Source organism: Ambystoma mexicanum, chromosome 3p, assembly GCF_040938575.1.
Source record: "Ambystoma mexicanum isolate Mex_15411 chromosome 3p, UKY_AmexF1_1, whole genome shotgun sequence".
NCBI classification, from domain to species: Eukaryota; Metazoa; Chordata; class Amphibia; order Caudata; family Ambystomatidae; genus Ambystoma; species Ambystoma mexicanum.
This window is the reverse complement of record NC_090925.1, coordinates 668,600,009-668,626,130: the sequence shown is the minus strand read 5'-3', so window position 1 is coordinate 668,626,130 and position 26,122 is coordinate 668,600,009.

Sequence of the window (26,122 nt, the reverse complement as noted above, 5' to 3'; positions counted from 1 at the left end):
CCTGCTATTTGGTGCCTGCACATCAGCCATCTGCAGGGGTCCAGTTGCTGTGACCACCCCTGCTGGAAGAGAAGACTCCTGACTGAAGTTCCATCACTCCACAGCCCAGCACCAGGACCCAGTCGCCCACCCACACATGCCTCGTGGGTTGCCATGTTGGGAGAAACACCATCGGAGACCACTGGCAACCCCCAGCCAGTGGGGCAGAGGGCTGCCAGCTTCAGTGCCACAGAAGTTGGTATCCTGGTGGAGCAAGTCCTCGTGCATTATGATGCCCTCTTCGGAAGTTCACGCGCCGACAATGAAGGAAGGAAGAGGAACTGGAAGGACATTGTGGCTGCCATCCACGTGGAGTGGTTGGTAGCCCGCGACATGGCACATTTCCGGATGCGCTGGGAGGACTTCAGGTCCAGGACCCTCAGCAAGGGCCGGCGCTTCTTGAAGGCAAAGCATGCAGAGGGGTGCCGAGTCCGCCTTACCAACATCCAGATGAGGGTCCTGGAATGCATACACCCAGCTCTCCATCTCCAGGTCCTTCAGATGCTGACCCATCCGGTGTCGACTGGGAAGTGTACATGAGTACTGATTGGATGCAGTGCATGTTGGGCTGTGCCAGGAGTGTGCAGGTTGGACATGTGTCTTGAAAGGGCCATGTATGGATGTGTATGTATAGGGACATGAGCCTGCTGCATGTGAGTCCACTCATGTGTGTGTCACATCAATGGTGTATGTGTTCAAATTCATGATGGCCAAATGCTTGTGTGAGTGCACACATATTTACATTTCTGTGTATGTACTATGGCATGGTTGGGGTGTGACACATGGATGCTGGTTCCACCTTCATGTACGTGCATGGTCTACATGTGCGTGTGTATTTGACATGTGTGCCACTGTGATACACCATGGATGCATGTGACACCGACAAGTAGGAGGCTGATTGGCAGATGTGACACAGTTGCCGATGAGTTCACTGTGACAGGTGGTGGAGATGTACAGATCCATGTATGTCTGGTGCTGTGTGTGCATGTGTTCGGCACTCCCCGTGTTGCATGTTACGCCAGGCTGACCTTTGGATGCTCATGCTGTTGTATGTGTATGGATGGTGCTGCCTGCTGCATCATTCCTGTTAATTTGGGCATGTGTGTGGGTTCAAATGATATGTGTGCTGCGGAGTGTGATGCCATCTGTGAAGTTTGAGACTGCCACTCATGTGCAACTTTCATGTGTGTATCAGACCATTGTACAGTGCCCTGATGCCTGTGTTCTGCCTCTCCCTGTCTGCAGCGTCAACTGATGAAGAGGGTGGAGACGGTGCTGTTGAGCACAGAGGCAGGGATCCCACCGCCAGCCGGAGACGCAAGGCCCAGCTTCCCTCCCGGGTTGTCATCTCTTCATCGAGTGAGGAGTCTGGTGCCGCGCCTGCGACCACAGCTGCCCTGGGTAAGTCCAAGAGGCGGAGGTCGGAGGTGGACTCGTCAGCAGCAGAAGGGGCAGCTGAGAACCCAAAGGGGCCTGTGGAGGAAGATGGCACGGAGTCATCCAGATTGTTGGGGAGTTTGGTTGAGGAGGAGGCCGTGGAAGATCCTGTGACTGCATCGTCCAGCACCAGGAGGGATGCCTTCGTCCACACCAGTTTTCAGGGAGGGGATGCACACACAACAACTGGCCTTCCTCTCCCTGCGGACCTGGCAATCCAGCACCATGTTGAGCCTGTCCTGGCTGGGGTGGCGTTGCATCAACGTAGCATTCGGGAAGACATACAGGGTTCCCGTGTGGACAACGCACGTTATTTTGGATGCCTTGTTTACCGCGTCGACCTACTAGGATGGTTCACCAGTGCGGGGATCCTCCGTGTGCTGGACCTTCTACCAACCCCCTCCTCAACTGAACCCCCATGCGCCAGTCGTCCTCCATGCCATCTTTCTGCCCAAGTATCACCTGGGCACCCTGTGCAGCTGCCCCTGACCCAGTGGCTAGGCTGGTGGAGGACACATCCCTGCCACAGTCGGGAGTCGGAGGTCCAGCAGGGGTGGCCACCCCAACAACTGGACACCAGCAGGAGGAGGAAGTGCAGGCATCAACAGGCAGGGCACATGCACGACAGCAGCAGGCTCAAGGTGGGGCAATGATGGTTCGGGTCATCAACATCACAGGGGCAGGCATCGGCCAGAGGGCAGGAGGACCCTAGATTAGGAATGTATTCCGTGTGGCAGCAGTTGGGCTAGCATATAGATGCGGAGTGGCGGCAGGCGGAAGAGGCAAGGCTCACTATGGACAGGGCGGAGAACTCCATGCGCAGGGCATTGTGGCGGGCTGAGTGCCTCGAGGCAACTTGCAGGGAGTTGGAGGAGGCCATGGCTGCATCCCTGCGAGACCTCAGGGCCAGGGAAGAGGCCCACCTCCAGGACGTTGAAAAGGAGTTTGATCATGCCCTGGCCCGGGACATCAACTAGTGAGCCGTTGGACTTGCATGCTGACTTTGTAAATAGTTCTGTAGGTGTAAGTTTCCTTTCTATTTCTTTTTCCTTTGGGGCACATGGAATATGCCCCGCTTTTTTGTATATAGTTATTTATTAGGGAGGATTTAGGTTAGGTTTCCTTTGGATTGTTGGGATCATGGACTCTTGGATGTTCATTTGTAAATAGTTTTTGACCTGGATTTCATTTTCTTGGACCCATAATGGAATACTTTGCTTTCTTGAAACTCTGATTTTTGTTTGATGGACGGACCCATTGAAGCCATTTTACTTCCGGACTTGGAATATTTTTTTTGTTTATTGTGTGTTTTTTTTTATTCATTTGCTTTATTCTTCAATACACTTTTTTTCTATACTTTAATTGTATGGTCTTCTCGCATTTGTTTTGTGCATATCACAATGTGGATTTTAACAGTCATGTGTCGCCATTGTGTAGGTCTGAGGGACATGTATTCATGGGCATGCTGGTTATTTATTTTCTATCATGACATTGGGAATTCTTTGTGGAGTGGATGGAATGCTTGGTTGGGTGTTTGGACTGGGGTGGGGTGGGGTGGGATTTGGGTGGCCATAAGAGCCATGGGTCTGGAGTGTGAAGACGTGTCGGGTGGCGGGACATGAGTCGGGCCCTGCTGACAGGTGCCCGTCCATGATGGGTGGGTTTTGAACATGAGTCGGAGCCTGCTGGCAGGTGCCCGTCAGGGACATGAGTCGGGGGCCTGCTGGCAGGTGCCCGTTAATTACATGAGTAGGGGCCTGCTGGCAGGTGCCTGTCTATGGTGGGTGGGTGGCGGACATGAGTCGAGGCCTGTTGGCAGGTGCCCGTCTACGGTGGATGGGTGTTTGGGTGGGGGACATGAGTCGGGCCTGCTGGCAGGTGTCCGTCAATGGTGGGTGGGTGGGGGACATGAGTCGGGGCCTGCTGGCAGGTGCCCATCAATGGTGGGTGGGCGGCTGGGTGGGGGACATGAGTCGGGGCCTGCTGGCCGGTGCCCATCAATGGAGGGTGGGTGGTAGTTTGGGGGACATGAGTCGGGGCCTGCTGGAAGGTGCCCATCAATGGTTTGGGGGGCATGAGTTGGGGCATGCTGGCAGGTGCTGTCAATGTTGGGTGAATGGTTATGGGTAGGGGACATGAGTTGGGGCTCACAAGTGCGCTCACAGTGCATGGTGCCATGTGGGCTGCCTGCAGGGCATGGTGAGGGTTGTAGGTTAGTCCCCTGGGGTGTGGGCTGCCTGCAGTGCAAGGGGAGGGGGGAAAGGGCACACCCGGGAGGGGCCACAAAGCCAAATCGCATGGAAAACTTCCCACGCACCCCTGAAATACCCATACCCCGCTCGCCAAAGGCCTATTGCGAGTGAAACTCCCCACGCACCCCCGAAATACACTTACCCTGCTCTCGCCTGGAGTATCGCATGTGAAACTTCCCGCGCACCCCCAAAATACATGTACCCCGCTTGCCCAAGGCCTATCGCGTGTGAAACTCCCAGTGTACCCCCGAAATACACGTACCCCGCTCGCCCAAGGCCTATCGCATGTGATACTTCCCGCGCACCCCCAAAATACACATACTCCACTCGCCGAAGGCCTATCGTGTGTGAAACTCACTGCGTACCCCCGAAATACACGTACCCTGCTCGCCCAAAGTCTATCACTTGTGAAACTCCCTGCATACCCCCCCGAAATACACGTAGCCCGCTCGCCCAAGGCCTATTGCGTGTGAAACTTCCTGTGTACCCCCCAAATACACGTACCCCGCTCATCCAAGCCCTATCGCGTGTGAAACTCCCCGCGTACTCCTGAAATACACATACCCCTCTCGTTCAAGGCCCATTGCATGTGAAACTCCCCGCGTACCCCCAAAATACATGTACCCCGCTCTTGCCAGGACTATCGCATGTGAAACTTCCTGCTCACCCCCACTTGAAATAAACGCAGTTTCCCCATCAACCCTGTACATGCCCCACAGGCAGCCCACTCACCTTCCCCATGCCCCGCAGGCAAGCCATCCACTGTGGGCATTCCCCACAAGCAGCCCACGCCACAGAGAGGGGCTTTTTCTACGCAATTTACCTGGCGCGAGCGGGGTACGCGTATTCCGAGGGGTGCACCAGTACATTTTCACGCTTTTGGCTGCCGTGAACGGGGTACGCATAGTATTTTCACGCAATTACAGTGTACCGGCCCTGTAATTTGGTGCAGGGTTAGCACGGCCCTTTGCGCTGCATTGGGGATTTCAATGGCTTTTCCTTGCGCAAGGGGTGTTCTTGGGGACATAACTGGCGCTGCGGGATGTTCTCTGCGCCAGCGCTCAAAATGGCTTGGAAATTCCATGAATACGCGGGGCGCCAGAATGGTGTTTAGCGCACACGGCTGGCGCACGCTCCCTCTCTGCGCTGCTCACGTGCGCTGCTTCTGCACTGAAATCTATGAATTACCCTCTTGGTTTTGTTCTTGAATGATTGGAATGAGGGCTCAGTTCTAATGGCGTTGGGGAGAGAGCTCCAGAGCTTGGTGACCAGAACAGGGAAGCTCACACCTCCTGCCTTTTGTAGTTTGAATCTGGGAGTGGTCAGGCTGTGAGTTTGGGCCGCTCTAATGGGTCTGGTGGAAGTGTGGAGTGAAAGGCGGTTGGATAGGTAAGGAGGGGCTTTATTGGCCAGGCACTTGTGCGTCAGAGCAAGGGTTTTCAGTGAAATTATGTGCTTGACAGGAAGCCAATGTAGATTCCTTCTGTGGTTGGCGATGTGGTGATTTCTCGGGATATTTAATGCCGCTCTAATGGCATTGTTCTGGGTAATTTGCAGATTGTTTAGGTTGGTCAGCCTGGTCCCTAGATAGAGGGCATTACAGTAGTCGATCTTGGACATAATAAGGGTTTTAGCCAATATGAGGCAGTTGAAGGTAGTCAGAAAAGGTCTACATGCCTTGATAAGTTTGCAAGTGTAAGCCGAGGCTGACCTAACTGCATTCGTTTGTCTAGTCAATGATAGTGTGGAGTCCTGATGTTTTAGTGTCCTTTGAAACCTTGAAGACGTTGCCTTTAATGATGAAGGAATTGAAGGAGAGGTCCAGTTTATTGAGACGTTGATTAGAACCCAGAATGAGGAGTTCCGTCTTATCATCGTTGAGGCAAAGTTCATGTTGTACCATCCAAGCCTCAATGACCAAATAAACACTGTTCAAGGATTTGGAGTCCACCTTATAATCTCTTGTGATGGGGATGAGTATCTGGGTGTCATCAGCATAGTTAGTGCATGAGACAGACAGATAATCAAGAACATCAAAGAGTGGTTTAGTAAAAACATTATACAGTGTAGGTGACACACATGAACCCTGGGGGACACCACAGAAAATAGGAGCGGGGTCCATGTAGGCTGATGGGGAGAATACCCATATGGATCTATTGCATAAAATGGAGCTGATCCAAGCAGTGGCCGAGTCAGAAAAGTGGGCAGCAGATATGAGGTGCTGGCACAAGATTTGGTGATTGACCAAGTCAAAAGCCGCTGAGAGATCAAGAAGTAATAACAAGGCTAGTTTCCCATTGTCTTTCAAGACGTCAATTTGAGTTTTAAGGTCAATCAAAGAGGTCTCAGTCCCATGCCTGAGGCGGAAGCCAGATTGTCTCAAACCAAGAAGATTGTTGACTTTGAGACAGTCCTGGATCTGAAGATAGGCCTCTCGATTGAGTATTTTGAACATAAATGGAACAGTAGTGATGGCTCTGTAGTTGGTTGGAAAACAGGGATCTAAGGACGTTTTTTTAAGCAAAGGGATGACCCAGGCGTCTTTTAGATTGTCTGGGAAAATACCTGTTTTGAAGGAAAAATGCATGAAGGCAGTGATAAATGGGGCAAGATGTCAGGCTGAGAGTTATCCTGTGTCCGCGGAAGCTGCTGAACCCCCGACAATCCCCCTGAGGTGTAATCCTCAGAACCCGATAATTCTCGGCTCTGTTAACTACATCCCAAAGGGAAAGGGGGAAGTGGATAACATAAGAAACACCAGGTTGGCGACGTTCTGACTAGCTGATGCGGAACCTGCAGTGAATACATAAGAACATACAGAATATTCAAATTACATTACTACCTTTAAATTATGAAAACTTTATATCCTTAACTAAAATGTAAAGAATCATACCTGGTCCTTCTCTTTTAAGATCTTAAAGAAGATTGGAGTAAAAGCTGATAAAAAAATCTTTCTACCTTTCTTGTGGCTTTGAAAGTCTTGAAAATAACAGCAGCTCCTTTGATTATTGAACTCTTAAGAACCTTCACTCTTGCCTTATAAACTGTTAAATGTTCCAGTTATGAAGACTTAGATGAATCCTGTTCTTTCTTCTTAATAAATAGAATTCATAGTCTCTTGAAGAACTTGCAAACTTTTCCAAGTTCGTTGAAACCTTTTCGCGCACACGTAGCAGTCTTTTCTTACTCTCGCGTACATGCGCATTAAACACCCGCGCTATGAACACACGCGCTGTAGAAATCACGTAGCAGTCTTTTCTCGCGCACGTGTGCTCGCGCTATGACTACACGCGCAATGAACACATGCACTTTGAACACTCGCGCTGGAACACACGCGCTATAGAAATCACGTAGCAGTCTTTTCTCGTGCACGCGTACTCGCGCTATGACTACACGCGCTATGAACACATGCACTTTGAACACTCGCGCTGGAACACACGCGCTATAGAAATCACGTAGCAGTCTTTTCTCGCGTACACACGCAATGAATTTACGTGCTGTAGTTTTCACGTAGCAGTCTTTTCTCGCGCTCGCACACTCGCACTACGATCACACGTAACAGTCTAGCATTGCTTGCGTGCGTTTAAAAATTAAACGTTGAACTATAAACAGATTAACATCAGTTCTTCTTTTGAATTTTCATATACAATCTCCTAAAGTTTCTAATGAATCTGAGCAAAGATTTACATATCCAAGTAACGTCACTTAGCGTAATAATTCTTACTTCTCCAAAAGAACTTCCAGAAACTCTCCTGCGAACCTGAATTCTTCTCCTGAACAAACCCGCATAAGTAGCCGCTCGACTGCCAGGATTTGAAAGTTCAAATCCACTAGGCCCAAGACTTCAGCAGGAGCAGCTACAGACACATCCTCTCAGCTGGGGTTACGTCGATGAAAGGCAGAGAGTGACAGTTTAGAACGTTCATTGTTGTCCTGCAGTTCTCTCTAGCCAATCAAGGCTTCTATTGTAAAACTCCATCTTGCCTTGGGCCAGAGCCAGGAATCTGTATAGAAAGGTCAAGGCCAAACCCACACAGAAATAAAGGGAAATAATTAAAGGGAACCTAACAGTAATTAAAGGAAACCTGATGACAGTAATTAAGGAAACCTGACACAAGATCGTGAGAGGATTCCTTGATAATCAGAGCTGGGCACGAGTCACCTTGACAGTTGGATGGTTTAATTTTGTTGATGATGCCTTCCACTTCGGTAATTGTAAGTGGGGAGAAGGTGAACGGTTTGATGTTAGGGGTAGGCCCAAGGGTGGCACTTGGAAGATTGGTGCCTAAATACCATTTTGCTTGTTTTTGATTTTTGTTTGGAGGGAAGAAATTTTGTCTAGGATTGCTGTCTGTATGTTTGCAGACCAATTTCTCTCTTTAATACAGGTGTTGGAAGGCATAGCAGGGGATTCAAGTTCCTTTAGGATCTTAAATAATTCTTTAGTGTTTGAGTCTGCTTGCAAAATACGATTATTGAAAATCTCTTTTTTTGCCTGGAAGATAGCTTCTTTGTAGTTGATGGAAGCCAGGATGAGACCGTCTTTGTGAGCATCAGAGGGATGACTTTTCCACCGGTTTTCAGCACTACGTTTTGCTTTTCTAAGCACTTTTAGCTGTGGTGTGAATCACGAGTTGAGATGCGCGTGTGGTTTCGGTTTCCTGAGTTTAATGGGGGCGATTGAGTTTAGAGCTGTGAGCATGACGTGATTATAGGTCTCAGCTAGGATCGATGCGTCAGCACACAAGTCAGTGGCTTTATTGAGGCTAGGGAGGATAAGATGGAGTAGTTTGTCTTTTGTTATGTTCCTTTTGTTTCTGGTGGGAAGGGCAGGTGCAATGGTTGGTATGGGGCGGTGGGCAGCTTCTATGGTGAAAGTTGTAATATGGTGATCAGACCAGGCACATGGTGAATTGGTTTGTAGCGTGATGTTGCAGTTAGTATTTGCCCCTTTAATGCGGGTAGGATCTTGGATATGATGGGTGAAACCAAGAACAGTTAAGGTGTTTGCAAGGTCTGTTGCCGTAGTGTCATTTGGATCTTGGTAGCCCAGGTTGAAATCCCCTAGGAGGATGATTTGGGATTTAGTTTTAGATTTGTCTAATATTAAGGATTTAATCTCATCCCCAAAGGATGTTGCAGGGCCAGGCGGTCTGTAGATAAGGTGTGAGGTGATCGTTTGGTTGGGAGATAATGGCAGTTTAACTGAAAGTAACTCAGCTGACTGGATGTTAGAATTCGGTATAGCTCGCAAACCAAGTGATTTTTTGTGAATGAAGGCAACTCCACCCCCTCTGGATTGCGAGTTGTTACTGTCACATCTAGTGAAGGAGTAATCTGAAGGTATGGCAAGGGAAAGTAATGGTCCAGAGGCTGCATGAAGCCATGTCTCTGATATTGCGATAAAGTCAAGCTTGTGAGTCTTGATAAGGTCAGCAATATCTAATGCGTGAGCCGAGAGGGATCTGGCGTTGACAAGGGCGCCCTTAATCTGCGGGTCGTTATGAGAAGATGCTAGGATGTTAAGAATAGATTTAATGGTGGATGTGGCAAGCATCTGGTGACTGGGGCTAGGAAGAGGAAGTATGGACACGGTACCGTGATTCTCTGTGTGACTACTTGTGCGAAAGAATCTAGTTCCTAGTCTTTTGTTTCTAAGGTAAAGAGAGTAAAGTTGGTTAGGTGTGGGTTTTTTGGTGAAGTGTTCCAGCCATAAGGCTGGGGCGTTGAGGTACTGGTTGGTAGGTGCGTTAATGTCGTTAGACAGATTATCACATAACAAGGGTTGTCCCATAGTGTAGTTATACAGTTGCAATATCTGTTGAGCTAGTTGAATCACACTGGCATTGTGAATAAGATCTGTCATCATGACAATGGCAGTGATGAAAGCAAGAGCATTAGCAAACTGTGGTTGGGCAGTTTGTACAAGAACCCAAGCTATGTTGGTTAGGAGTGGGAGTAGCATTTGTAAAGGTTGCGCTAAATTACCCAAACGCATATTAACATTTGGCATGGCACATTTATGAGTAGGCAGCTAAGATAAATGTTGAAGTTGTCCGTTAATTGACAGAGTAATTAGCTAACGTGTAGATGTACACAATCAGGAAAGGGCAGCTAAGTTGCAGATAGGATAGTCATGTATGGGCACAAACAATTAGGCACTTCTATGGGGGGGCAGCTAACTGATAGTGCAGTCAAATACAGCTGAGCAGGTTAGGCACGTTCAGGTAATAACATCTAGGAATGCTGTTAGTGCAATCAGGTACACGTAACCAAAAGACAGTTTGACATTCAATGGGGGCAGCATAGATCGCTAGAAGAACAGTCACAGCAGATGTGATGGGCAGTCAGGGATGTCCCCAAATTGTGCTATAGGAGCACATGCATGGCAGTACCTGGGTCTGTTCCTATAATAAATAGCAGTTGCGAGAGTGATGAGGATGACATACCACTAAGCGTGTTCAGAACCATACTAGTGCAGAAAGGCCAGGAGACGTTTTAAATAACATTCCAATATAAATTGATAACAGGATACAGTAACAACGAAGATCATGAACACATAGCAGGAACATATAACGTGCGACAAAGGCAGCGGAAGTCACAGGAGCAGCCGTTTCTTTTTTGGATTAAATCGGGCTACCATTTCTTTCCTGAATGGCTGCATGTGTGCTTTAACAAATGCATTTTTTATTAGAATAAATGAAGAAAAATGCAGGTTGTGAATTATCGTTTTACATGACAACAAATAAATGTGGAAACATACAGAAAAAAGGCCAAACAATAACTATAGATAAATACAGACGGATATGGCAAAAACATATATACCAGACAACTAAAAGCCTTAACTATAATTAGTACCTGGCGAGGGTCAACCAGAATGCAACATGCATTCCAATTGGCCCTCGCTGGGGCATTAATCGGCCGGGAATCCCTTCAACGCTGTATGTGCCTTTGGTTCCTGGCAGGGGCGTGGTGGCCCCTTAGCCAAAGAGGAGGCTCGAAATGGGGCAATCCCCGCTCCGAGCCTCCCTATGGCTGAAGGCTGCCTTCGTCCCCCACCGGGGACTCAGGTAAGTTTTTTTTTCCTCGACCCCCTCCTCTGCCCTGCAAACTATCCCCTCCTCTCCCTCCCAACCCACTTACCTTCTTTTTCTTCTTTTCTCGGGAGCAGACGCGCTAGGTACAGAGTGTTCCCAGCTCGTCCGCTCCCAATGGCCGCCATGGAAAGGGAAAACGGACTACGTTTTCCCTTTTCCGGCAGCAATTTTTTTGACTTCTAACGAGTCAGGGTACTAATGGCAATAAGCCCCTTGAAGGCGTGTCAAAACCGCCCGCGGTAATACGCCCGCCAGGGCTTCGTTAAATAACTACGCCCTGGGGGAATTACATGGGGCGTATTGGCCCGCTGTCTCGTGACTTATTGCCACAATAATAATGTCTGTGGGTGGGTCAACCCTCGAGAAGATACCCTGAAGGACTCTAGTAAAATCTTTGTTACAGATGTCCCATATAATCTTTACTTCTGCTCACTTTGTGAGGTGCTCAACCAGAACTAAGCAATATTGAAACTTACCATTTAGTCTCACTGTACCCAGTATGTTTAGACCAACGCTTTCCAGGGCATTGTCAGGACTTGTGTTATGGTCATTGGTGTAATGTGTTATGTGCAAGCCTCTTCCTCTTTTTGCAGATAATACATTTCCCTACATTCTGCTATATGGCTCATTGCAGCTGAATGTCGGTAATCAGCTCTTTCTCTATGCTTACAGTTATGATCCATTGATGCACTTCAGGTTCAAGCTCTAATGTGCATTGATGCACACCATAAGCATGTATCATTCTGTCATATTCATTTGAAAATACCTTCCTAGTTAAACTCCTCTTGGGAATAGCACTAACTCTCACAGTCACGATGCTTCATATCCACCTTCAAGAAGTTCAAGCAACATCACAGCTTTTCTTATGCATCCCATACCAGGAACAGCTTCAGATGAGAACAGTGATGCAGACCCACTGGCTGAACATTGCAGTTTTGAAGTTCAGATGTATTGGAACTGCACATAAATGCAGCTTCAAGGTTGGCGTCAGCGTTTTAGATATTTATATATATATATATATATATATTTATTTTTTTTCTTACTGTTTTGTTCTCAGTTTTTTCCTCCTCTCCCTTCTCCCTCTCTCTTCCCACCCTCCTTTACTTTTTCTACGCACTTACTCTATCAGAATTGTCCCTGGACCTAGTATGATAGAAACAAATGTTTGTCTCCTCCCCCCTCCCTTTACTTGTCCCCATCCCCGTCCAGCACTATCTGAAATCTCATCAGGCCTAGTACAATAGTCGCTTGTTTTGTTCCTCTCCCTCCTTTATCCTTCCCCTCCCTCAACTCTTCTTAATATCTGGCTCTACCAGAAATGTTGTCAGGCCTAGTACAGTAGTCGCCTGTCTGTTTCCGATTTCCTTCCTATCTGTGTTTTAGCTCTTGCACTATCTGAAATGCCGTCAGTCCAAGTACGATAGTTAATTTCACATTCTTGTTGTTCACGGCCTGTAAGAATGTCATTGGCCCTCATTACAAGTCAGGCGGTGGACCATGGTGCTATTAGCACAATGGTCCATGCCGGATTCCGCCATTGTGGATGGCGGAATTACCGCCCCATTCCAAGGTGAGTGGGGCTGTAATTCCCCATTCACCATTTGCCCTTCCCCATTCCCATTTTTGCCCCATAGGGCTCAATGGGGATGGGAAAGGTGCTAATTACGGCACCGTAAATTACGGTGCCGTAATTAGCACCAAGGTCGCTTAGCGCCTTGGACTTTAACGCCTGCAAAAAGCAGACGTTAAAGTGTGAATCAGGCGTTAAGGGTTAACGGCGCCGACAATACCCTGAGATTTACACATAACCATAGTTTTCCATGGGACATCCTTACAACGGTGAGAGGTGACACCAACTACAATAACTCAAACCTCTCAATGATCCCCTCACTCTACAGCATCTGCATATATTCCATAACTTCATCTTTTATTATAAGGGTCACTGACTTCACTATATTAACAATGTGCTTTAAAGTCTTCTGTTACAATATTCTGTGGCTGAAACCCTTTAGGCAACCTACCTCATTACAAAATATATTGAGTCTTCTTCTTCTTCTTCTTCCATCAACAGAATTATATGATTACTGTAGGTGCTTTCAAGTCTAATCTAATCTCTAACATCTTCAGTATGGCAATATTGACGGAGGTGGGTCCATTCTCTGACAGGTTCCACCCATTTTGCAGTTGTCCCTTGACGTTCAATCTGACCTGAAACCCTCTACCTCCACCTCTATAGGAATTGGTTTGCCACCATATGCAACAAAGTCAATGACTGTTCATAGCACTTTCACCTGCTTGTATTTAGCCATCAAGACCTTCCATGGCACTAATATATATTTCACACCTGAAATTATCATTGTGTGTATGTAGTCTTCATTAATAACAATAGCAGCCCTTAGGCATTCTTCCTCCCCATCACTAATGGTCTCATCCGCCACAAGGACCACATCCTCCTCACCTAGGGTCCTCCCCTGTATCATGTTTGTTAGAGACAACCTGCCGCACTCTACCAAATGTCCTTTCTTAGCGCCCTTATTTCTTATACAGGACTGGCAGAGCAGGACACCTCTATCTGAAGCCTAAGTGGAACAGACTATCACTGTGATTTCATATCTTTTTGTCTTGCCTGTGACTCCTCTCTTGAATCCTGATTCAAATTTGGAGCTGGTTTTCCCAGGCCCTTTCCTGGCGCTGGTCTTCATCTTCATTCTGAGAGGGACCAGTACAGCCTGTTTATCACTGCCCCCAAGGGCTGAGGCCTGTTAACTTCTTATTTTCCAACACGTTTAAACATTGTATGACATGATAAACTGCATTTATGTTCAAAATCTTTACACAATCTTCCCCATGTTACAATCAGTTCCTCCGGTGATAGTGCAAATTGTGGGGGTGGCATTGCATTATGCATATCTCTCTCTGTGGCATGCCATGGCAGTTATCTTCACCTCATCTGTTTTGTTCACCTTTCCCACCTGCTGCCAGCCACTCAGCGCAGGGAAGTTTTCCATTGAACTCTCCCACACAGCCTCCTCCTGCCAGTCCATTGAGGTCACCTTCAGACATATCTATGTGGTGTAGCCAGATACCTGTTGCCAAATTTAATGATGGCATAGCACTATGTACATAAATTATACTTTATTGACATAAGCACCACAAGATGTGAGCCACTCTGAACAACGCCCCTCTATTGACCCACGTAAACCCACTTGAGTTGCAGAAAACTCTTAAGGTTCTACATGCATAATATCCAAGTAAAGTGGTTGGCTTTGGCAGCTTGCATGACAGTTTGTTTACTAGAGTGTTGTCCAATAGATGGAAGTCACATCCATTATGGTAGGTGGGAAGCGGATTGGGAGAGAAAGGTGCATGGTGTGCCTGGCCCATGTGAGTAGTGTAACTGTTACTCTTCGTGTAACAATTACTCTTCATGTGTGTCTGAATGAGTTACTGTTTGGTTGAGGGCGATGCCTGAACTCACTCAATCCCCCCCAAAATAACCAGCCAAGTCTTTCTTTTCTGATCATGCTGTGTACGCAATAGATAAAGGGGAAAAGAAGCCATGGCACTCAAGCAAGGCATTCAATGTCTCATTGCCAAAGGTAAGGGTGTCCAAAAGGTTACACATGGCACCTGTTTTGCAGACGTTTTAATATTACGGCGTTATTACAAATGAGATGAGAAGCACGGCCAGTGTAGCTTATGTGCTCAGAAGGGTGGCAGACTTGAATAACTGTCACAGACATAGTTCTGAAACATACAAGTTTGTGGTCATTCTTTTGTTCCAAAAAGTTGTTTGATTTCATGAAAAGCTGCAACACAACTATATGTGTGATATTTGTCCCAATCCCCTTGAGGGAGATCATTTCAAAAGGCTGTTTAGGCTGCTCCCTTACCAACCCACTCATCCCCCCTCAACCATCTGAAGCAGTGGTGCATAGATAATGTATAAATGTCCCCTAATTCAATCACCAATTGGTGATTTGTCCCCTTTTAAATTTCATTTTTCCCCACGAATATTCTCTAACCCAAACTAAAGAGCAGAACGCAGGAACAACATGCAAGTGACAATTTAACACATTTTAAAGAGGTATGTTTTTGGCCAGAAAAGCACTTTTAAAACGACACACACTTTAGTTTGAAAGGACTGGTGCTTCCCTAGTGAATGTGTGCATAACATTAGCCCCGATGTGCAGCTTCAGGTTGTGCAAACATACTAGAGAATGCCACGCAGGCCAGAGGTTTATAGCCACAGATTCTCATGGAGCGGATTTATTGGCAGACGAGAGACAGGCAGTTAATAAACGCACTGGGCCTGGGTCATAGATTCGCAGAATGTCTGTGATTCACTCAATGATTGAATTGTTTATGTACTGAGTGGGGAAGTGATGTATTTACAGGCAGCACCTTATTTCGAAACTGAACCATAGAGATCTTTATTTATGGTATGTAGACAATACCACCTGCTACAATCTGTGACCCAACCCACATGTTTACATGACCTTGTGATGCATTGTTTGGGGCAGGCGGTCCTCTTTAAGCCAACGCCCAGCACTCTTTTACCGACCTAACTCCCAGAGTCCCTTCTCGATTTAATTTCCTACTTAAAGCCCTAGAGGTAGTCTATATACCTAAGTATGATTCCTTTCAGTGCAGTGATTGTAATAGTATGAGTCCGTACTGCATCTAAGGCCATGACCCTAAATGTATGTTTTGGTTAAAGAGTGAGGTCATGATGAATCTGTGAGTGGTGAATGAGATGTTAGAACGGATTTTACTGGAGGATGTGTGTTGTTGTGTGTGATCATGCACAACAAACTGCTCTTGTATGGTACAGCAAACTCATTATAGGAGGCTGGTAGACATGTGTGAGGATATAGATTGGCAAAAGCTGTGGTTCTCTTGAATGTTGTGTGTTTGGTTATCTTGTCTCAATGTGAGGTGTATGGTCTTGGGGGGCATGGTTTTTCCAGTACTTTGTGGGTGGGGTCTGTCTTGTTGGGCATGTATGCTCTAGTGATCAATTGGGGTAGGTGCAAGGGGAAGGTTACAATGGAAGTATGTTAGATGGGAAGATGTGGAACATTGAGAGGGAAGAGAAAAGTTGGCTGCTGTGGTGAAGTTTGCAAGCAAGGAAGAGTCTGAGTGTGGTACACTTTGTTAAGGAATGTGAGTTGAATGTAGTATCTTCCTACAGGGAAAGTGTGATGAATGTTTTCTTGAAGGTGGTAAGTGAACTAACAAGGATTTAGTTGAAGTATTGAAACTTTGCTACATGTCATGTGGAGGATTATTATAAAATAAGGACAGAGGTTACATTGTGTGTATTTAAGCTTGGGTGTGTGTGTGTGTGTGTGTGTGTGTGTGTGTTGCAGTTATTCCTAGGCAAGTATTGTCAGCATAGACTTTGTGTATGGCCTCTGCTACCCAAGCCCCTTCTCTCATACACGAGACACTCCTGCAAATCCCTGATGTGCGCTGTCACACTTCCCCCACCCAACTCCCTGGTCTAATGTGGTGAACTCCCCTTCTTCTGCAAGCGCCTGCTCCTCTGTACCAGCCTCTCCATCTCACCCAGCAGCCACCCACTTTCCTCCAAACTCTATCTTCATCGCCCACACAACCCTAAAATATTGTACTCCTCCATGCTCCTTACCTTGTTGCCCGGCCACCTATGTGGCTTCAGGAATGCACCAATTCCGGGATGCATTGTTATTGACATGCTGCTGTTCAGGAAAGCCAGCTTGTCTGTAACTTTTGTTTGTCAAACGTGGGCGATTCCAGTTTTGTATGGGTTGCTGCCAGTGCCAATGGGTTTAATAGGTTTCTTATTGAGTCGGGATTCCATGTGTTTGGTTGTGTGCAGAAGGTGCTTTGAGCTCATCTTGGTATTATAGTAAGTAAGGGAATCAAGGCCGTGAATGACCTGAGTAGAGAGAGCATGGTGCCCAGCATGGATGTCCAGGATAATCCTGTAGGGGAATGTTGGTGTTCTTCTTTGGCAGGTAGTGATAAGGGGAAAGGGTTGAATAAGGAGGATGGGAGAATTCAATGTGGGCAGGATGAGAGACAGAGAGTAGATCAGGGAGCCAATTTAGAGAGGGATGTGTAGGGTGACTTCTTGAAATTATGTGGCCTACGTGTTTTGTAGCTAATTTTTCCTTCTTTATAAATATGTTTTTGAAACCCTCCTTAAAGCATCAAATAAAGCGTACAGCAACTGCCCAAACACCCACAACCCATCATTGGTCAACCAGAAGGAGCTACGGATTCCCAGATGTGTCTCTGCAGCTTGATAAATTGTAGGATTTAAACCTTTTGTCTTGTGAAGTGAATTCAAATGGTACAACCAATCTCCCTGTTTTTTGCAATGGAGCATTTGCCTACAAAGTCTTTCCTTCAACTGGCTAGTGCCTGTTATGTAGAAAGGGTGTGGCATGAGGGACAATACCTTCCCTCATTGCCCCAGAGCCCAACCAGCTGTTCTGACCCCAACCCAGCTGCATTCGGTGTGTTTCCTGACAGATGATGAGTGTATTTATGTGCTGGGGGGCAAATGGTTTTACACTTTTTTTGTAAAATGTCAAATGGTATTCACATTAGGAATAACAAAAAGAGAAATGCTGCTGGGTGTGTCTATGCCTTGGTGAAAGTAGTACCACTGAATAGGCAAGGTTTCAAGTTGTCCTATGCCATGTGTGGGAAGTCAAGCATTCCTGGCTTTTAGGCTCACATTATATTACATTCTGTGGTTCAAGTTAGGTATATATAGACTTCGGAGTAATGTAGAATTACATTTGATAATGATGCCAGACTTTCAAACTATGGGTTACTAGCTTCATTTCCACATATTGTTATGAATCAAGTGTATGAATGGAAAATATTGTTGTGTGGAAGAAGAGAAAACATTAATCAAGTCATGCAATTTTTAGCCTTATGTATCACAACGGAGTGGTGTACAACAAACTAGACAAATACGTTGTGAACATTCTGCAGACGTATATCAGGGCAAAGGAAGCCATTTAAGCGAGTTGAAATGTTGGGCCAGGTTCTCATACACGTGGATTTCAAGAGATCTTTTTGCAACCAATGTGTATATGTTGGAATTCTGGAAGCGTTGTCCCCCCCTTCCATACTTACACAGTGGATACAATGTGCCCGATTCATGGAATTATTTGTGTTGGTCATAGGAGACTTATACGCGCCTAACTGTGTGCAAATTAGCGTTCTTCGATTCATGGACCCAATTGCGCAGGACTTTCTTGGGACTTGCATGGAGTTCGCGCAGGCCTGGAGTGTCTGTCCGAGCCGTTGAGTGCCTTGCGTGAGAGACCAGGCAGAGCATGGGCATGGCTTGCGCACAGGGCTGGGAAAGAGGCAGAAAACAGAAAATGGGCATTACGAGGGATGGCTTGCAGGCAGTCCCTCACACGCCCACATTTGCGCCAAATGACACGTATTCACTGAACCACCCACGCAGCATCTCATCAGAGAAATTGCCACGCAAATCCCTTGATTAGTACGCCACCCAAAGGCAGGTGTAAGTACAGTTGCGCATGGGATTCGCAGCACAGAGGTGGGTTTGCATGTTGGATTTAGGGGTGCGTGTACCCAACCGAGGCTCCGATCTAACTTAGTGGTACACGTAAGCAGTGTAGTGGGGTGCAGGAATGGTTTACAGAGTTTCGCACACAGATTTTCTGAGTTTAGACCAAGTTATGTTTCTTCATACTCATGTTGTTGGCGTGCCTGTGCAGGGTCCCCAGGATGCAGGCCTGCTTGCGGGGGACTCCACGCACTGTTTGAGGGGTGCGTGTATTCGTGCCGGGGGGAGCGCGCAAACGTAGCTGTTCTGGCTGTTTATCCTTTGCGTGTGGGCGTGTCGGGGGCGTTCTGGCCGTGACTTTTGACATTAGGTTCCTTAGCGCAGTAAATTCCATGGATATGTGAGTCGTGCATATTTTATTCTGCGTGCAGGCTCACGCAGTGTCCTTCCCGGCGCAAGGCCCTTGCAGGATTTCTGTGCACATTTTAATGAATCGGGCCCACTGAGTACAATTTAGTTGGGTTAAAATAATCCCAATTATCGCAAATGGAGAAAACTCCACCAAAAAACTCTATTACGTAAGGATGCTGAGAACACGCTTGCGAACTTAAGATCAAAAAATGCTGTCGAAAATCTGGAATATGATAAATGCCTTAGACGCACCTCAGGATGCTCTTCTCATTAACCCGATGCCGGCAGCAAAATGAATTGCATAATTTACAGACCCGAACGAAAGTGGAACATGTAAGCCCCCCCCAAAAAAAAAGCGAAACATGGGACTCGCTGGAAATCAACTTATTTGACGTCCAGGACATTTTAGCTAAACTGAACAGCTCCAGGGCACCAGGGCAGGATGGTATGACGAACACTTTATTGAAAGAGAACCCAGCAAAGTGGGCAATTTTCCTGCTAACACTTTTTGAATATATCAAAAAGGTTAGACTAGTACCATCCACGTGGAAAAAGGCAGTAATCATAGCAATGTATAAAAAAGGCTCTATACTAGAACCAGGCAACTACCGGCCTACTGTCTTATTAGATGTAGCCGGGAAGGTGTTTACATCCATAGTTTTGAAAAACTTGGCTAAATGGTGCACGGAATCGTGCCACAGGGATGCATGGCAAGCCGGTTTTGTGAAAGGCATGGGTACGGCCTTTAACATCTTCATTATCAAAACCATGAAGGTGCAAGTTCACAGAGGAACAGACAAAGAGCTGTATATCGCCTTTATAGATCTGTCACAGGCCTTTGACACAGTCAATCGTCCAAGACTTTGGAATGAACTAGAACAATGGGGATGCCCCAAGGAGATCTCAGAAGTCATTCAAGATCTATATTTAGAGGCTTCAATAAACATCAGGCTGGACAGATCGGTTCTCTTGACAAAAGAAATCAAGACAAACAAGGGTCTCAAACAGGGAAGCCCATTGGCGCCAGAACTTTTCAACCTATATATCTCAGACATTGGTGAGGAGTTTACTAATACAAGGGGCCTCATTACGACCCTGGCGGTAATCGCCCGTCATTACCGCCATGGCGTAATGAGCGTTTACGCCGTGGGACGATGGCGTAATGAGCGCCACATTACGACCCATCGCGCACGAGCATTACGCCATGGCGGTAATGCAATTAACGCCATTGCGGAAAAGGCCCCTACCGGCATCGTTAAGTGAGCAAGGTGCACTTCCGCCACCGTAAGTAGCGGCCACCGTAAGTAGCGGCCACCGTAAGTAGCGGCGGCCGTAATTAGCGGCGGCCGTAAAAAGTCGAACCGGAAATAGCGTCATCGCGCCGGAACGGGAAACAGCCCGTCGGCCATCTTTAAAAACACAATCCATCGCCATCCTACCAAACAACACCAGACCCAACCCTGACACCTGTCCCAACCAACCACCCACCCATCCAAGTACCCGAAAATGCCTAAATCTGTGAAAAAGGCATGTGACCGCCAGCGCCAGGAGAGATTCAGCCGGGAGGAACTCTGCATGCTTGCGGAGACCCTGCAAGACAACGCAGGTGTCGTTTTCTCCCCGGACATGACCAGGACAGCGATCGGGAAAAAGAAGGCCATCTGGGCCCTGGTGGCTGAGCGCGTCAGCGCGGTGGGGACCGTACCCCGCACCCCACAGCAGTGCAGGAAGCGCTGGGATGACCTACGCATACGGGTCAGAGCCGTCATCTCAGCAAACCGCAACCTTGCCCTGGGTACCGGTGGAGGGTCGGAATCCCCCCTGATACTCCAACCGTGGGAGGAGATCTATGCAACCACGATTGGCATGGAATCCATTGAAGGCGTTGGAGGGATGGAAAGGGGAGCCCCGACATCAGGCGATGAAGGTAGGTGCCTCAAACAAGACATGCCATAGTCACAGTAGTCCAATCATGTGTAGCACAAGGTTGCCCTAGAGTGTAAATGCAACACATATCAACACTGCCCATAGCCACATGCGAGCACCACCCTGCATACACTGCTGGCACCCGCATACCTGCATCCACATACCACACCAAAAGGAGACAACCTGCATGGCACTGCCTGAAATCTTCCTCATCCACTGACCACAATAATGTCAAACATTTCATTCCAAAGTACGCAGACCCATCAATAACGCCCTCCCTCCTTTGCTCCACCACAGGCACAGATTCACATCCAGAGGAGCAGGACACCCCTGCGCCAAAGAGAGCCAAGAAGGCCATCAACAACGGCCCTGCACCCTCAACCTCAGCTGCAGTGAGGCAGACCCCACAACAAGCAGGTCCCACTGCAGGCATACCGGAGGTCCCACCGGCAAGCACCCCTGTTGGCAGCAGGCCAGCAGCAGCTGCTCCACCTCCACCGACATTGCCTGCCACAGGAGGCAGGGGGTCAGCGGCCAGCAGCAACATCAGGGAGACAGCTGCAACAGCTGCATGTTCAGACTCGGACATGGAGCACGAGGTCAGAAGCCCCACTGACCTACTACATTCCCCCTGTTTCTCAGACGCCAGCCCCCATGAGGGTCACACACAGGGGCACACAGAGGTAGAGGAGTGGCCATCCACCCCATGCCCTGTCCACACTCCACAGGAGGGGAGCAGCCCCTCCATCACTCCACCAGCACTGGCCATTGGCCAGCACGGCCAGCAGTCCCTCCAGGACATCACTCAACGGCAGCATCAACTGTCCGCAATGCTGGATGAGCATGCCGCGGAATGTGTGGGGGCTAGGTCTAGCATTGAACAGGCCACGGAGACCCTAAGGGCCGAAGTGGCGCAGAGCACTGCCACCCTGAGGGATGCCATGCAGGCCATGTCCAGGGACATCTGTGCAGAACTTGCGGCCTTGCGTCGTGCGGTCACTGGCCTCACCCACACACGACAGGACGTGCATGCACAGGGGCAGCCAGGGGCATCCTCCACTGCCAGTTCTGCGCAGAGCAGCCCTGTGCGACGTTCCGGTCGTAACCTGCGCTCCACAGCCAGGGGTGCCCCGGGGGCCGGGAGAGGGGGCTTGTAACAGCCTGTGGCCACTGTCACAGGCATCTGTTGACACCTAGAGGGTGTGTGTTGGGGTGTGCAGGGGGGAGGTGGGAGGGGGTGTGTTGGGGTGTGCAGGGGGGAGGTGGGAGGGGGTGTGTTGGGGTGTGCAGGGGGGAGGTGGGAGGGGGTGTGTTGGGGTGTGCATGGGGGAGGTGGGAGGGGGTGTGTTGGGGTGTGCAGGGGGGAGGTGGGAGGGGGTGTGACACGACAGTTCATAGTTTCAATACACTTTATTCTTTCAAAAAAAGTAATGTGTGGACATTTTCATTGCATATGTGTGCTTTATTGGTGTACAGTCCACAGTGTGCATGTCCCAGAGACACACAGTGCCCCAAGTGCAGTCTCCATGTGATAAACACCAGCCGTGTGTGCTAGAAGCAGTGGTCGATGATACTTTGGCGCATTGCACGCCCCTCCTGTGCATCGCCTCCTCCATGGGGTGCCGCCCCATCTGCACCCTCCTCATCCTCATCGTCAGGTGGTTGCAGTTCTGCGTCAGGGGCACATTCCGTCTGACGCACATATTGTGTAGCATGACACATGCCATGACGATCTTTGCCACCTTCTCATGGCCATACAGGAGTGCGCCACCAGACCTGCTGAGGCTTCGGAAACGTGCCTTCAATAGTCCGAATGTCTGCTCTATGACCACACGAGTACGTGTATGTGCACGGTTGAAGTCCTCCTCGTGCTGGTTCTGCGGGTTCCGGACTGGTGTAAGGAGCCACCTCTTCAGGGGATAGCCTGCATCACCTGTATGTAGGCGAGAATGAATGTGTCAGTCATGTTGTCTGATCAGGAACATGGTGTTCCGCCATGGCTCGCATCCAACTGTTACTTTGGCTCACTTTTACATGCACTGATTGATTCACACAATGCAACCAGTATATGCTCATGGCTCCCATGGCCTGTTTTGCATGCCATCACCCAATGTATGCAGAGGGGTTGTGTGCATTGTGAGTGCCCATCCGCTGTCTCCGTTCTCTGTGTTACTCACAGCCAGGTGGAGTATGCATCATCCCCCCCCCCTTTCTGCCAGGTGGAGTATGCATCATCCCCCCCCCTTTCTGCCAGGTGGAGTATGCATCATCCCCCCCCCCTTTCTGCCAGGTGGAGTATGCATCATCCCCCCCCCTTTCTGCCAGGTGGAGTATGCATCATCCCCCCCCCCTTTCTGCCAGGTGGAGTATGCATCATCCCCCCCCCCTTTCTGCCAGGTGGAGTATGCATCATCCCCCCCCCTTTCTGCCAGGTGGAGTATGCATCATCCCCCCCCCTTTATGCCAGGTGGAGTATGCATCATCCCCCCACCTTTCTGCCAGGTGGAGTATGCATCATCCCCCCCCCTTTCTGCCAGGTGGAGTATGCATCGGTACGTCATTCACCTGCCCACTTCCATGACATTGGACTCACCGAGTAGCCAGGATCTTGGGCCTGCATGTCGCTCCATGTAGCGTGGTATTGTGGAGTTCCTCAGGACCATTGAATCATGGGTTGATCCGGGGAATCGGGCACAACAATGTGTGATGATCTTGTTGGAGTCACAGACCATTTGCACGTTGATTGAGTGGAACTGTTTCCGGTTGCGGTACGGTACCTCCATGGCACGTGGAACCACCAATTCCACATGGGTGCAGTCGATGGCACCAATGCAACCGGGTATGCCGGCTAGTGCATGGAAACCCACTTTGGTGTTTGCAATCTCCTGGGCAGTCTGTGGTAATGAGATGTGGTCGTCTGTGTGCTTGAGGAGGGCATCGAGCACTTGGATGAGTGTTCGTGAGAATAATGGTTGTGAAATGCCATGCAGGTGCCCCACTGTGTGCTGGTAGGTGCCTGTGGCCAGGAAGTGGAGTACAGACACTACCTTTAGTAGGGGGGGGATGGCGGTTGGACTTTCTATCATGCTGACGATGTCGTTGTGTGTCATGTCTACGATGGCGGTGATGGTGTCCCGGTCCAAACGGTACAGGGTGTGGATCTGCTCAGCAGTGAGGTTGAATGGATTGGCTCTGATGCGTGGGATTGGGGGCTGCCTGCGTGGTGGCACTGGCTGTGCTGGTGGGGCTTGCTGGGCCTGCCTTGCCCTCCTTCTCCTCCTGCGTCTCCTCTGTGCTGCCTGTTGTTGTTGTTGTTGTTGCTGTTGTAGCACATGCATTGCTATCAGGTCCTCCAGCCCCAACATTGCTAGTCGTATTGGCATCATTGTGGAGTGTGACTGGGTGTGGGAAGGGGTGGGGTGTGCTCTTTTTGTGCTTCCCTGAGTCTGTATTGCCTTCACCTGTGCTGTTTCTGTGCACCTGTGGCAGCTGCATTCACTTAACATGGCCCTTTACGGTTGGTTCGCGATGGCGTTATTTGCACCATGGCGGTAAGGTACTTAACGGGCTGGTTGATGGCGTTAGGTGCATGTCCGCTTGGGTCGGCATTTGCGTACCTTTCCGCCATGGCGTTAAGTACGGTGTGGCCGGTCGTGTGCGCGCACCCTTGGCGCAGTTAGCGCCAGCGTTAACTACGATGCCGCTAATGGCATCGTAGTTAACGGTCACGGGTCATGATCGGACCTGGCGGAAAATGATGGCGGTAACCATTTACCGCCATCGTTTTTCACTTAGCGCCAGGGTCGTAATGAGGCCCAAGATGTTTTCCACCAAAAATCAGCCAACACTCAATCGACCAGTTGTTGTATGCAGACCATGAAGTCCTACTGGACCAAACCATGATAGGACTGCAGAGACAGATAGACAGTCTGCACAAATATACAGCATCCAATAACTTGCAAATAAACCCTGATAAATCAGCGGTCTTGGTCATCAGAGCGGAAATAAGAGAAAATCAAAAACAACTAAATCGTGGTTCCTAATGTGGAAAAAGAGCCTGGAAGTCAAGACCTTTACGTACCTGCAAGTGTGCTTGAATACAAACACAAGAGACATACCCAGATTAGAGGCACTTCAAACTTAAACAAAAAACTTGCCAAGTCAATGTCAAATACTGTTAAAAAGATGCTGCGGTTTCTCTCAACGGCACCACTAATCGCCTTCTATCACACAAAGGTCCTTCCTATATTAACATATGGTGCGGAAACCTGATTTACATTTCACCTGGAAAACTGGCCGTAAATTGGGGGCCTGTTCTGGAAGACTGTTCTCAGAATGCCCATGAGCACCCCAATACAAACAATACGTATGGAGCTTGGTCTAACAGCCATGAAAACAACAGTTGCATGGAAAAGTGTTGCCTTTTATAGGAAATGTCTAGATAACAGGAAGACAGGGGGCTTTGCAGCATTAAGAGAAGCCCTGGAAAGTTTCAATGACACCACATTGACAGAATGGAGAAATATATGTCAAGCAATCATCTTGGACATGGACGAATCCGATCTAACATTGTTGCAAAATCCAGATAAAGTGAAGCAGAAGTTATACATCCGCTATTGGATCACTACTCAGGACGAACGTCAAACATTGAAATTCTACGGAAAATATATTCAGGAACCACGAAAGCTAAACACTCTCCACTGATATCTTGTGCTTTTCCCGAATTGGTACTTCACAGCACAATTTATGAGGTTTTGCTTAAATTTATTTCCGACAAGGGAAATCCTTAGCAGAAGAAAGGGAACAACTCAGACAATTGGTGTAGAGTGTGTAAGGAGGAAACTACACTCACATCACTAAAACATCTGGTATTAATTTGCCCTGCCATGCGTGAAACGAGATTGATTCTAATGACTGAAGTAACAAAAAAATATATAGAGCCCGGTTACTGGAAGATTGGTGGTGAGAATTGCTATTAGGCAACTACATCCCTCTGACAGCTTTGGTGAAAAAATATTCAAAAAAATCCGAGATTGGGAAGCCGACTGCAAAGAAATATAAGCTGAAATTCCAAACCTTAATTGTGTTCAACCTGGAAGGTGAAAACATTGGAACAAACATTCTAAAAGAATAAAGAGAGGGTAGTTGACTCTGAAGAAACATCATTGGGATGAAGTGATTAATCTAAGTGGGCTAGAAAGATGAGCTCAAAGTTGAAAGCTTAACATTTTTATTTGTGTCTAAAAAATGGTTTGACTATTGTTTAAACAGATAAATCCAATAAAACCTTTGTTTAAACAAATTTAAAACATTATTTAAAATGCAAAGACGATAGCCTCTAAAAGGGGAAAACGAGTTCTTGGTTAGGAAATCGGACAAAAGAAACAATGCAATTAAAGGGGAGGCTATTACAACTG